Source organism: Brachionichthys hirsutus, chromosome 16 (genome assembly GCF_040956055.1).
Source record: "Brachionichthys hirsutus isolate HB-005 chromosome 16, CSIRO-AGI_Bhir_v1, whole genome shotgun sequence".
Lineage (NCBI taxonomy): Eukaryota > Metazoa > Chordata > Actinopteri > Lophiiformes > Brachionichthyidae > Brachionichthys > Brachionichthys hirsutus.
This window is the reverse complement of record NC_090912.1, coordinates 7,849,333-7,860,275: the sequence shown is the minus strand read 5'-3', so window position 1 is coordinate 7,860,275 and position 10,943 is coordinate 7,849,333.

Genomic DNA, 10,943 nt, shown 5'->3' with positions numbered 1-10,943 from the left:
TGCGGCCTCGCACGTCACACCTGGGATGATGCGTATGTGTTCAGATGCACACGCAGGTTGGCATGTGTTAAACCTGTCACTTCTCTTGTCTTCTCAGACACACTTTCTCGGAGTCATGCAACATGTACCACGTCATGGTGCGTTCTGCTTACCTCGCAGGTCGGAAGCTGGACATGTGAATGACTTTGCATCATCCACCCAAACACCAGCCACTCTCATGTCCTCTCTCACTACGTCCATGTCGACTTCTAGCCCTGTTCACTGGCAGTTCCATCCTCAACTGATTTAATGAGACACAAATAAGTCAGAAGTGCTGATTAAAAAGTGTTTCTTTCGGAGCTTCCATTCCGGTGAGACATGGAGGCGCCATCTTGGATTATGAGAAATGTACTTTTGAGTTTGAAGTCCAACCTCAGATGGCATTCTAATTAAAATTCCGGTCTGGAGACTCTGAAATTCAGAGTTTCCGGTATAACCTGAAGACGGTATTCATATGCACAATTCCTTTTTCCACAACTCCTGGAACTTTTATGCTTTTTTTTGTGCTTCAACATGCTACTGGGATAATGTCTCATTTCATTTTACTCAGCGGTCACTATTAACAGAACTTGCATCAGCCTCTGAATGGGTTAAATACTTACAGTGACCAGATGCCAGACAGCCAGTGTTGAATTTTAATTGCCATATTGCTAGAAACTGTACAGACCTACATAGCATAAAAATACAAGCATGTGCAACTAAGGCTACAATACCTTGATTTCATTTCCCAGAATGCATCTTCGTCTTCCTCTTTCAGCTTGTCTAGTCTTCTATTGCATGCTTAATTCTGGCAAAGTTTTACGTCGGATGCTTTTCCTTCCGCAACCCTCTGCATTTATCCGGGCTTTGGACCGGCTCAAGGGAGACGCTACCCGTGCTACCGCTGAGATTTCCACACAAATATATAGACAAGTCTTCAGATTTCAAATTTAAGGTCCCTTCACATTCATCGGTTGTATGGGCGACCCTTTGGGTCACCCCGACTGTCCTGCTGGCATGCTCTGACTGGCGTTGGCCAGCTGAACCAGTGTGTCGCGTCATCCTCAGTGCGTTGGCAGCAGACTCTGGACTTTGTGTCACAGGCAGAAATCACACAGCAGCACTGGGAAGATGAATGAGAGGTAATTTCAACAGTTGCCCCTAATAAAAATTGCATATCTCTCGCCTTCATAGAACACAGATCTGTGGGGTTAACAGTCCTTTGTTGGTGTCGTAAATGTCGCTCAGAGGAAAGGCATGAGATGGAGAGCGCAAGTGGGAGTGGAAATTCAGCTCTGTGGCAACACTTGTTGTGTTTGTTCCCACCATGAGCGTCTCATCTTTATTTGTCTCTCAGGGTTTTTCTATTTTTATGAATCTGAAGATTCTTCGTTATCTTATCGCAGCCCTTTTTGCAAACACAATCCCCCCCTTGTTTCTCCTGTCTCGTCAGAAGAGATATTACGATGTGCAGTAATAAAGAAAGAGGAGGCCGCCTGCAGTAGATGTATTCCGGTATCTTCATTCCATAAGCACTTCATTCAGTCCGCCAATCACCACTCCGAAACACACACACTTTGCCACCTTAGAAGACACCATCCAACCTCTACAAACCACGTCACGTACGACTGAACCTCCCCACGTCCTCTGCAGGTCCCTCCCTTCCATTTAGTTAGACCACCATGTTTTTTTCCCTTTAGAGTTTCCCCAACCTCTGAAGTGCTTCAAATGCAGCAACTATGCATGTTTGAATGCCCGATTAAATAAACACAATTGCTTTTATGGATAATATGATTCAAGTTTTCCACTCTTTGTGTTTTTCTTTTTTCCCACCTTTGCTCACGCCCGCATTGTGTGTTGCTATATGGGCGAACAGTGGTGTGGAGTGTGTGCGTTTTAGATTATGTGTTTCTACGTGGCAGACAAATGCTTGTTTAAGAATATTGTAGTTGTACATTTATGCTACATTAAGGGCAACATTTAGAGCAAGGCGCACATTGCAGAATAACTGTATCATGCACACACAGATGTGACATGAGTATTACACACTCTATTCCCAGGGCCCAAGGATATACGTTCACCTGTGTCTTTAAAGATGAGATCAACCCTTTTGTAATTACTTTAAAAGACTTTCTCATACCCCCCCCCCCCCCCCAAAAAAAAAATGTTCAGAGATTTTTTCCTCTGTGTTTTATGTCTTCAGCCTTAAGGCAACAGTCGCTCAGTCATATTTCAGTGTGGTTGTAGGGGAAACTCATTAACCGGCTTCTGCTGTCACGCTAACTCACAATTGAGTGAGTCAGCGTCAGTAAAATTGGACCTCGGCATACCATTCTCACACTTCAAAGGCCGGCTAAAGTGACTCCATGCGCTGAGCCTCTGTGGCATTTACATCATCACCGCCTTGTCCTCTCCAGTTCTTTCGGAATCGCACGAACAAAACGGTTTGAGGTGTGACCCAGTTCTGTCGCCAGGTATACCCAGGGTGGTGAACGCACCAATGTTGAAGGCTGCTGTCAATCATGCAGCCAGAAACTGAAATGACCATTTGATGCACACTTGTGAGATATGTGCTGCATATAATGAAAGCAACACAAAGAGTTCTCTGATTTCATTACGCATAATGGCTCAGCTGTGAGAACAACGTTAAGCACAGTAAATGGCAATAGGACTCAGTAGCATGTATACCGAAATAGTCCTTTAGCGCAGTCAAGCCTTTTTAAAGTTCCAGCCTTCAAAGCATCATTTTAAGGTTCGACTACCTCCTATGAAAACCTCGTTCAATCTGATGACTTCAAATATGAACTTGGATTCGCATACTTATAGAAATGTAGAAAAATGTTCAACAAATGGAAAATCACATTATCGTGCAGAACCCCTAAAAGTAAAGGGGCTGAAAAAAAGAAGAAGAAAAAAAAGTGAGCACCCAGAAATCTGTCGTGTTCCCCTTGGCACAAGAAGGTTTCGAGTGATTCTGAGAAAATCTGTTGTGCTCACAAGAATGATTCCTGTGCTCACAATAAAATATTTCATGCTAAAGTTTTCTGTGAGAAAGAAAAACACTGTCAGGTAGTCTCAGGTTCCAGATCTAGCAAAAGACCATTGAGTTTAATACAACCGGAGAGAACGGATGTATTAATCTTCCCACCAACACAGAATATGTCTCACTGTATCGCCAACCAAAAATCCCATCGTTAACTCATTACCTCATTGCGTTTTTTCACTTCCACTCCACAAACCTAGATGTGAGCAATTGAATATTTTCTCATGAACACTTTAAACTGTCTAGTCTTATCCATGCGCACTGGAAATATGCATTCTTTTTTCATTGCCCATGCACGTCCCTTAATGATCAATAAGATCTGTATTACCCAGATCCACATGAACATTTATTGGAGTCTTTTCGAACGGAGACCCACCCTCCCACCACATTTCTTTCACAATCCGTCTGACAAACCCACGAACCAGCAAACAGATGGACACATGTTTTTCCGTAACCTCCTCGGTGGAGGTAATGAGGCGTACATGTGGAAGAGTTTTTCGTGTATTCACAAGAACTGAATTCAAGTAACTCAATGCCACACAGAGCTATTAAATGCATAGCTGTCTCACATGTGTTTACAACTTTTCAAGCATGCACATTTAAAAAAAAAAAACACACACACCATTTAATAAGACTGTTAAACCTCTTCTTTCATCGTGACTACTTTCTCTGCTAGGAAGCAGCCATCCTGCAATAAATCAACCCTGTCATTAGCCGGCTGCCATGCCGGGAGGAAGCTTTACAAACTGCTGCTAAACATGACTGGAGAGAAAGTGGCAAACACACAGTATGTGTGATGCTTGCATCACCAGACATTTTTTTCCTATTCAACGAACGCCCCATTTAAAGCGTCAAAACAACTTCAGGGTTCATTCTCTATTGTCTCATAGTGTTGGAACAAAACCGTTACCGTTCAACAATCTAGAAAACTTCCAGCAAAATAACATCTGAAACTGATTCGCAGCAGTTTAAGGTAAAGCGCAAAGACATCAGCAAACGTTTCATCAGTCTTCAAGCCTGCAGAATCCATTGTATGTATTTCTATATTTTGTATAGTGATGTAAAATAATCCATGTTTGCTGAAGTAGTATATTTGCAATTGTACTTTACTTTGTTATTCCATTGTATGAAATGTTATACTTCTTCACTACTCTTCTCTGACAGTTCACTTTGATTACGTTTCAAACATCCCCCCCCCCCCCCACTCCATTTTATGTATTTTTGAGTTCCACATATACTAATGTTTTTTTATGAGTTGAGAGATTTTCCAACTTTTTAAGCTAAAAACACTCTTTAAAAAAAACTCTGGAAAATGTGTTGGCAGTTTGTCTCAGCTTTCTGAGTTGTGATATATTATTCTCACAGATCAGTGACACCATAAATATTAAGATGTTTTTTTGGAACAGTAAAAAAACAAAGCCAAAAGATGCATTCAATTTTGCGTCATCTGGAAACATCATGCAGCACAGTGACGCAGTTTGTGGCACTGTTGCCTCACAGCAGGAAGGTTCTGGGTTCGATATCTTTCTGTGTGCAGTTTGCATGTTCTCCATTTATCTGCGTGGTTTCTTTCCGGGTTTTCCAGCTTCCTCCCCCCACCCAAAAACATGCAACTTATGTGAGTTGTTGACACTAAATATGTGTGTTTGTTTGTCTTTCGTGTGGCCCGTGATGAGCTGGCGTCTCATCCAGGGTGTACCCCACCTTATAAAAAAATGGATCGATGGAAAAATCATATAAAAAGACAATGTAAAATATACATTTCATTTCTATATACAATCCCTCGATTTACTTTACTAATACTGAAGTATAGGTTTCAGTACAGGATTCTTACTTGCTGTGGAGTATTTTCATTAGCCCTTTTATATATAAAGAAAGGATTTGGGTACTCCTTTTGTTAATGTTTCCATACTTATTAACCACTTTATACGTACAATGAAAATGAACAATGATTCCTTTAACAGCCATGTGTGATGCATTCACTGAGAAAGCATATTCCGTCGTTACCGCCGCTCGTTGTTGGTTTACGTCCAGGCAAGCACACCTTGCAGAGCGAGGAAGAACAATGCGGCTCATTCACAGCCCTGACCGGACTGTCACCTTATATCCAGGGCAGCCATTGCCTTTGTGGACAAAGGCAATTGTTCCCAATAAGAGCAGAGGGTGGCAGATTAACATGAGCATGAAACAATAGACGCAAAAAAAAAGCACACAAGGGACAGATGAAAGAGGAATCAATCGATAGGGTCAAAGGAGAAATTATGTTGCCCTCATTTGAACCGGTGTCTGTGGCTATGCGGTGAGGTCAAATGACAAAACAGTAGAAACTGTAAAAGGCATCACTTTACCCACCCACATCCAATTGCCTGATATTCCCAATCAAACAGTCCCTTTGTCCCAGTGTTTTGTCTGCGCACGAGGAAGCAGTGCACCGCACTGACGGACGCAGGCAGATTATCTTGTTTGAATGGCTTTTGCAAAGCAGAAGAAAGGCCCAGCACAACAATAGGTAACTTGTTGTAGGCACAATAAACCCAATATTCATTTAACATAGCCTTGTTGCAGGCTGGCCATGGGAGCCGTTAATGCTGGTACAGTGACTGTTTGTATTTGCATAATACACTCCACCTCAGAAGGGCTGTTAATTGGGCCGGTCAGAGGGAGCCTAGCCCCCCCCCCAATGAAATGGAGCAGTGGCCACAATTATTACAAGAGACACAACAATACAGGTGTTTAAATAATTTATATTACGAACGCATGGGGCATTTCTGGAGGACTTAATTCATGAGAATGCAGGAACAATGCAATGTTTGGTAACCATGCAAAAACAAAAAGACCTTAGAGACTAAGATTCAAGATACTTTATTATCATTATGCGAACATAATAAAATTGTGTGAAGACCCACGGCTTAAGGCACTCATCGGAACATAACGAAAAACAAAAAATACAAAATCTCTTCTAAAGCAACAATATACACAGAGAGAATAACTTAACCCTCCTATCTGGGTTTGCCAGCAGAAAGCACACAATTATCTACGTGGACATGCATAAGTGTGTGGGAGGGTATGTAAATGAATAGACCGAGCAAATCCTCGGTCCATTCATTTATTAACGCTGCCTAAAGCTCAAAGAGAGACCTGCGTTTTCTTCCTCTGCTCGGCTGTGGATGTGATCGTCAGAGCTTCTTCAAGTCCTAGGATTTGTGCAGGGCAGCTTGTGGGATGTGCGTGACTGAGCCTGGCAGAGCTGGAGGTTCCAAACCAGATTTAGACTTGTTTTTAATTACCTTCCCTCAGCGTTCAACATCTGTAAGATCACAGTGAGTCGCATGCACCAAGAAACGCTTGGATGCTATTCACACATAATGTCTTTGTTGAAGCTGTAGTCAAAACAACGTAGCAACAACACATGAAAACCGTAACTTGAAGGTCAGAGCAGTTTGAAGGGATTAGAACATGACGTGGATATAAATGGTGCACGGTGCCAACATATTCTCCTTGCAGTGAATTAGCATGCATCAAAGGTCCCACACATTTTTGGCTCAAAAAGTCACTGTCCTGCTTCTATAACAGTAAAACCTCTCTTTGTATTGGATTGTCATCAAACACAAAGAGAGGGAAGGGGCTTGAATTTAACTAGTTTAATTTTGGCAAGTTATTTAGATATTTAATGACTTATTTCGAGTTTTTCCTGACAGTTTATTTTATGTGTTTTCTTTCACACCTGGAAGCTCCAATGCTTCAGCTAGCAGGCGTGTTTAAGGTCTTTGCTTTGTAATGAGGCAGGCTTGGGATTCAGATTTACTTTCCATGACCTGTTAGTCTGGGGGATTGACCCGACGTCCCGCAGTCACAGAAGGAGGTCAAAAATGAAAATGAACTAAGGTGCTAATGAGGATTTCTTTGTCACAGCATTTTTCATCATTGTGAAAACCCCAGTGTTTCTTCAATTTCCTTTGAAGCACACTATAAATAGAAAGCCTCTAAAATGTCATGAATCACTTGCTGTCTGTGTTGTAAACACAAGACATATGTTCAACAATAAATTCGTTTATAAATTCATTTCATTTTCATCATTTCACATCAAGAATGACTTTCCTTGAGGAGAAGAAATCATGACTTATGTAATAAATTTTTACTTGTGCTTTAATCTAGGCTTATTTTTTTTATGTGATGTCATTCTATGATATGCAATAGAGTCAGTGATGCCAGGTCAGATTTTCTTTATTTACTATGATGTAACACTCCAGGAAAAGTCCAAACTTATCATTTCCTTTCGATCTTGCTCTGCAACAGCATATATTAATGCTTTCCACAAAAGTTCATTTGCTTATTGTTCAAGTTTTTGAGAACTTAATCAGCTTGAAGTATGGCGGACATCCATCCATCCATTTTCTTGTAGACGAGAAGATCGTAATCGTCTCATCTAGAGAGCCTATCCCAGCTTGCTATGTGTGAGAGGCAGGATACAGCTCGGACACGTCGCCAGCGCATCGCAGGGCCACGCTGAGCCAGACAACCACACACGCACACACTACAGACAATTTAGAGTGATCAGTTCACCTAAATTGCGTGTTTTTGGAGGTGGGAGGAGAAAACCCACGTGGACATGGAGAGAACATATGAAGTCTGCTCAGATAGGATTCGAACCCGGTACTATCCCCTACGACACCGTGGCACACTGTGGCAGACATGTTTACCCTAAACTACATGGATTCCTTTCATCCCAACCTGTGAATGGCATTTTCATATTGTCATCCCGATAATGTAAGAAAACTGTTCTGTGCATCAAATAAAAGAAAATTCACAAAAAAGCAGGAAGTATTGTGAAAAAAAGGAAAGGACATTGAAGGAATATGTGCCAGTAAAGCCTGAACAATTTCCACTCAATCAAAAATTATATTCGTCATTCAAAAACTAAATGACTGAGGGAACCCAATAACCTGTGTATGAAACAGGTGCTGAGTCAGCGAGGAGAGGAATGTCAGAAGAATGGGAAAGGAAGGGTTGCTCGTCTGTTTTTGTATGGCGAGAGAGGTGTGTGAGTGTGTGAGAGAGACGTGTGTGTGAGTAACGCTGAGTGGGAGCCAAGGAGCCAAGGAGAGAACAAGGGGAGGAGACTCTCTGGGGATTGCGTGCGGACATCAAATGTTTACCTGCAACAAAAAGAAAGGGGAAGGTGTAGAAGGGGAAAAAAGGAGAGGAAAAAAGGCAGTGGTTTACAGGGGTGGGCGGGGACCCGAAGTCTAAAGCATGAGCTTCGCACGCAACTTAACAATACTACCTTTATGAAGACTCTATTGCGTTAGTCAGCGAGCACACAAGCACACGCATACTCATGTAAGATACAGCTGCTGTTACACACTGTCATACAGTCACACACACACACACACAATTTGGAAATCGCACTGCAGCTTTCCATATTTAAAGAGGTGAAGAAAACCTTTGTGGCTTCCAGATAATGGGATCAAAGTAGCTCCGGACTCTTTTGTGGAAGCATGTTATGATCCAAACAGGGGCCGAATAACAGAGCCCATCTGTAGAGCATCTGGCTTTTCTGCTTGACAGTAGAGGTCCATCCAAGCTCAAGCCAGAACCAGAGCCTCTGAAAGCAGATGTTTGGCGTTCCGTCTCGTCTGCGGACCCTCTCTGTGGTAGCTTTTTTTATTATTATTCTGTATTAATTGGCCAACAAATCAAGACAAAATGAAAGTTAGCCTTTGTTGTGGAAACAAGTGAGGCTCAATGATTAAACGACAACTGTCTGCTCTCATACTTCTGTGAGTCTTCTGTGTCCTTCTGTGAGTCTCTTTCTTACTGTCTCCCACTGTATCTACATCTAAAGTATCTTGATGCTCCATCTCAAGGTTGCCTTATCAGTGTCCGGAAACAAAGCGCTTGGAAAACCGTCAGTGGCGCGGGACCGATAATAGATAACTCAACAATAGTGCTACTGTGGGTTTATATATATATAAAGTATTCTGCTCGATTATAGGCATTTAAAGTTGTACCTCATTCTAGGTGTGTTCATCTGTGTAACTAATAACTTTGAAATGCAGACAACACCGCCGTACGTGAAGTACATTTACTGCATTTTCATTGCATCTGACCTTATAATGAAGTGCCAGCAAAATATTCTTAACAGAAAGTCAAACCTGTCAGTCACAACTCTGACTGGCATCTTGCGTGTAAATGGTAGTGACTCGGATTTAGCCCAAGGGCGACTGTGATCACCACTATATGTGTACTAAAAATAATTTGACTCTGTATGTCATGTGATTGTGTGTGAGAGAGAGAGAGAGAGAGAGAGAGAGACAGTTGCACACACACTGAGCACAGGGCTTCCTCTGCAGTGAGCGTCTGCAGTCAGAGCGCAGGCACAATAGAGACCATTGTTCGACTGGCAGGCCCCTGCCTGCAGGCTCCCCCCCCCGTACCTGAGCACAGAGACAGGTGTATTTCTCCTAGTCACGCATAGCCCTGCCACACTCCCTGCTGCATCCCACACGCAGCCTGCCAATGAGATCACACACGCCTACATATTCTTCGTGGTAGACGTCTTACTTGAGCCATTTCTTCATTAAATCCGAATGATGGCTTTTCATTTTAAGTGTATCCTCAATAGTTCTAATCTCATTCAGGGTCACGATACTTGAAGTTTCAGATCACTCTGCATGCAGTTTGTCCAGCGTAGTTGGTGCAGGAAACCTAAAAGGCTTCTAACCAAGTTAATTCACTTGTGAGTTTAGACAAGGCAACCTATCCAGTCTAATGAGGCAGGCTATATGCAGCATGTAAAGGCAACGAGTAGAGGTATTCATGTACAGCACAAGGACAGATAAAAACATACACTCTACTATTTTCCTTTCAAGGTAAAAAAAAAGATTTGTTTCTGTAATGAAATTCTCACCATATTTTGCTACTTATGAGGAACATCAATTTAAAACCTAGGGTACCCGAAAGGAAATATTAACTCAGCTTGTTGACATTCTCAAGAGCAAAATGTCCCACATGTTTTATTTTGTCTTGACAAAGTGTATGCACTCTGACAAATGCCTTCACAGGAGTAAGTGTAAAGCAATCAAGGTATCATTAGCATACAAAGGAAGTATTTGAATGGAGCATTGTGGAACACCCTTACGGCCCTGTAATTCATCTGAGGTGGCTTTTTTTCTGGGGAATATCCCACATTCTCTCTGTGGAGCAGATTATAAACCACCCAACTGTATGCGCAGAAACACATGTGGGTAAAATGTGGCCAATGTACCAAATGCCCATGAAAGGTCAATAAAAAGAGAGACTGTGAGGGTCATGTCATTTTATTGTTCCTTGTTAATTTCCTTTTCACTCACACCTGTTCTGTTTGTCGATTCAGGCCCTACGGCTTACGGATTGGCTGCGGCCACCCCAGATGCATCTGAGGCGGATTTCCACAATCACTACCAGCCCTCTTAACCTCTGCTCCGCCTGCATTTCCCTGTCGGAAGGTTGTGTCGTTTCACCCAGATGTGCAGCACATCTCCATACCACTACCCGCTTGTCTTGTGCCTCGTCGATCTGCCCGTCTTGACCGCAGCCGGTTCGTTCGTCAGGTTGTGTTCGGTTTTTTTTGTTAACCTTTTTAGCAGTAAACCATGAAGCAACATTAAAATGAGACCTTTGGGCTTTTACTAAGCTAAAACCATTTGTTTCACTCGCATACATGCGCAAAATTTTGCATGCCAAGATGAACAGCTGCATGCACCCTGCTTGGTATTTTCCTGCAGGAAATTACATTCTGTGGATAATTGATGCATTACGTTTGAGATTTACAGTGTGTGCTGTTTGACACGGAAACCCAATAAACTGAGGCACCTGCCGATTATAGGAAACGCTCATGCGT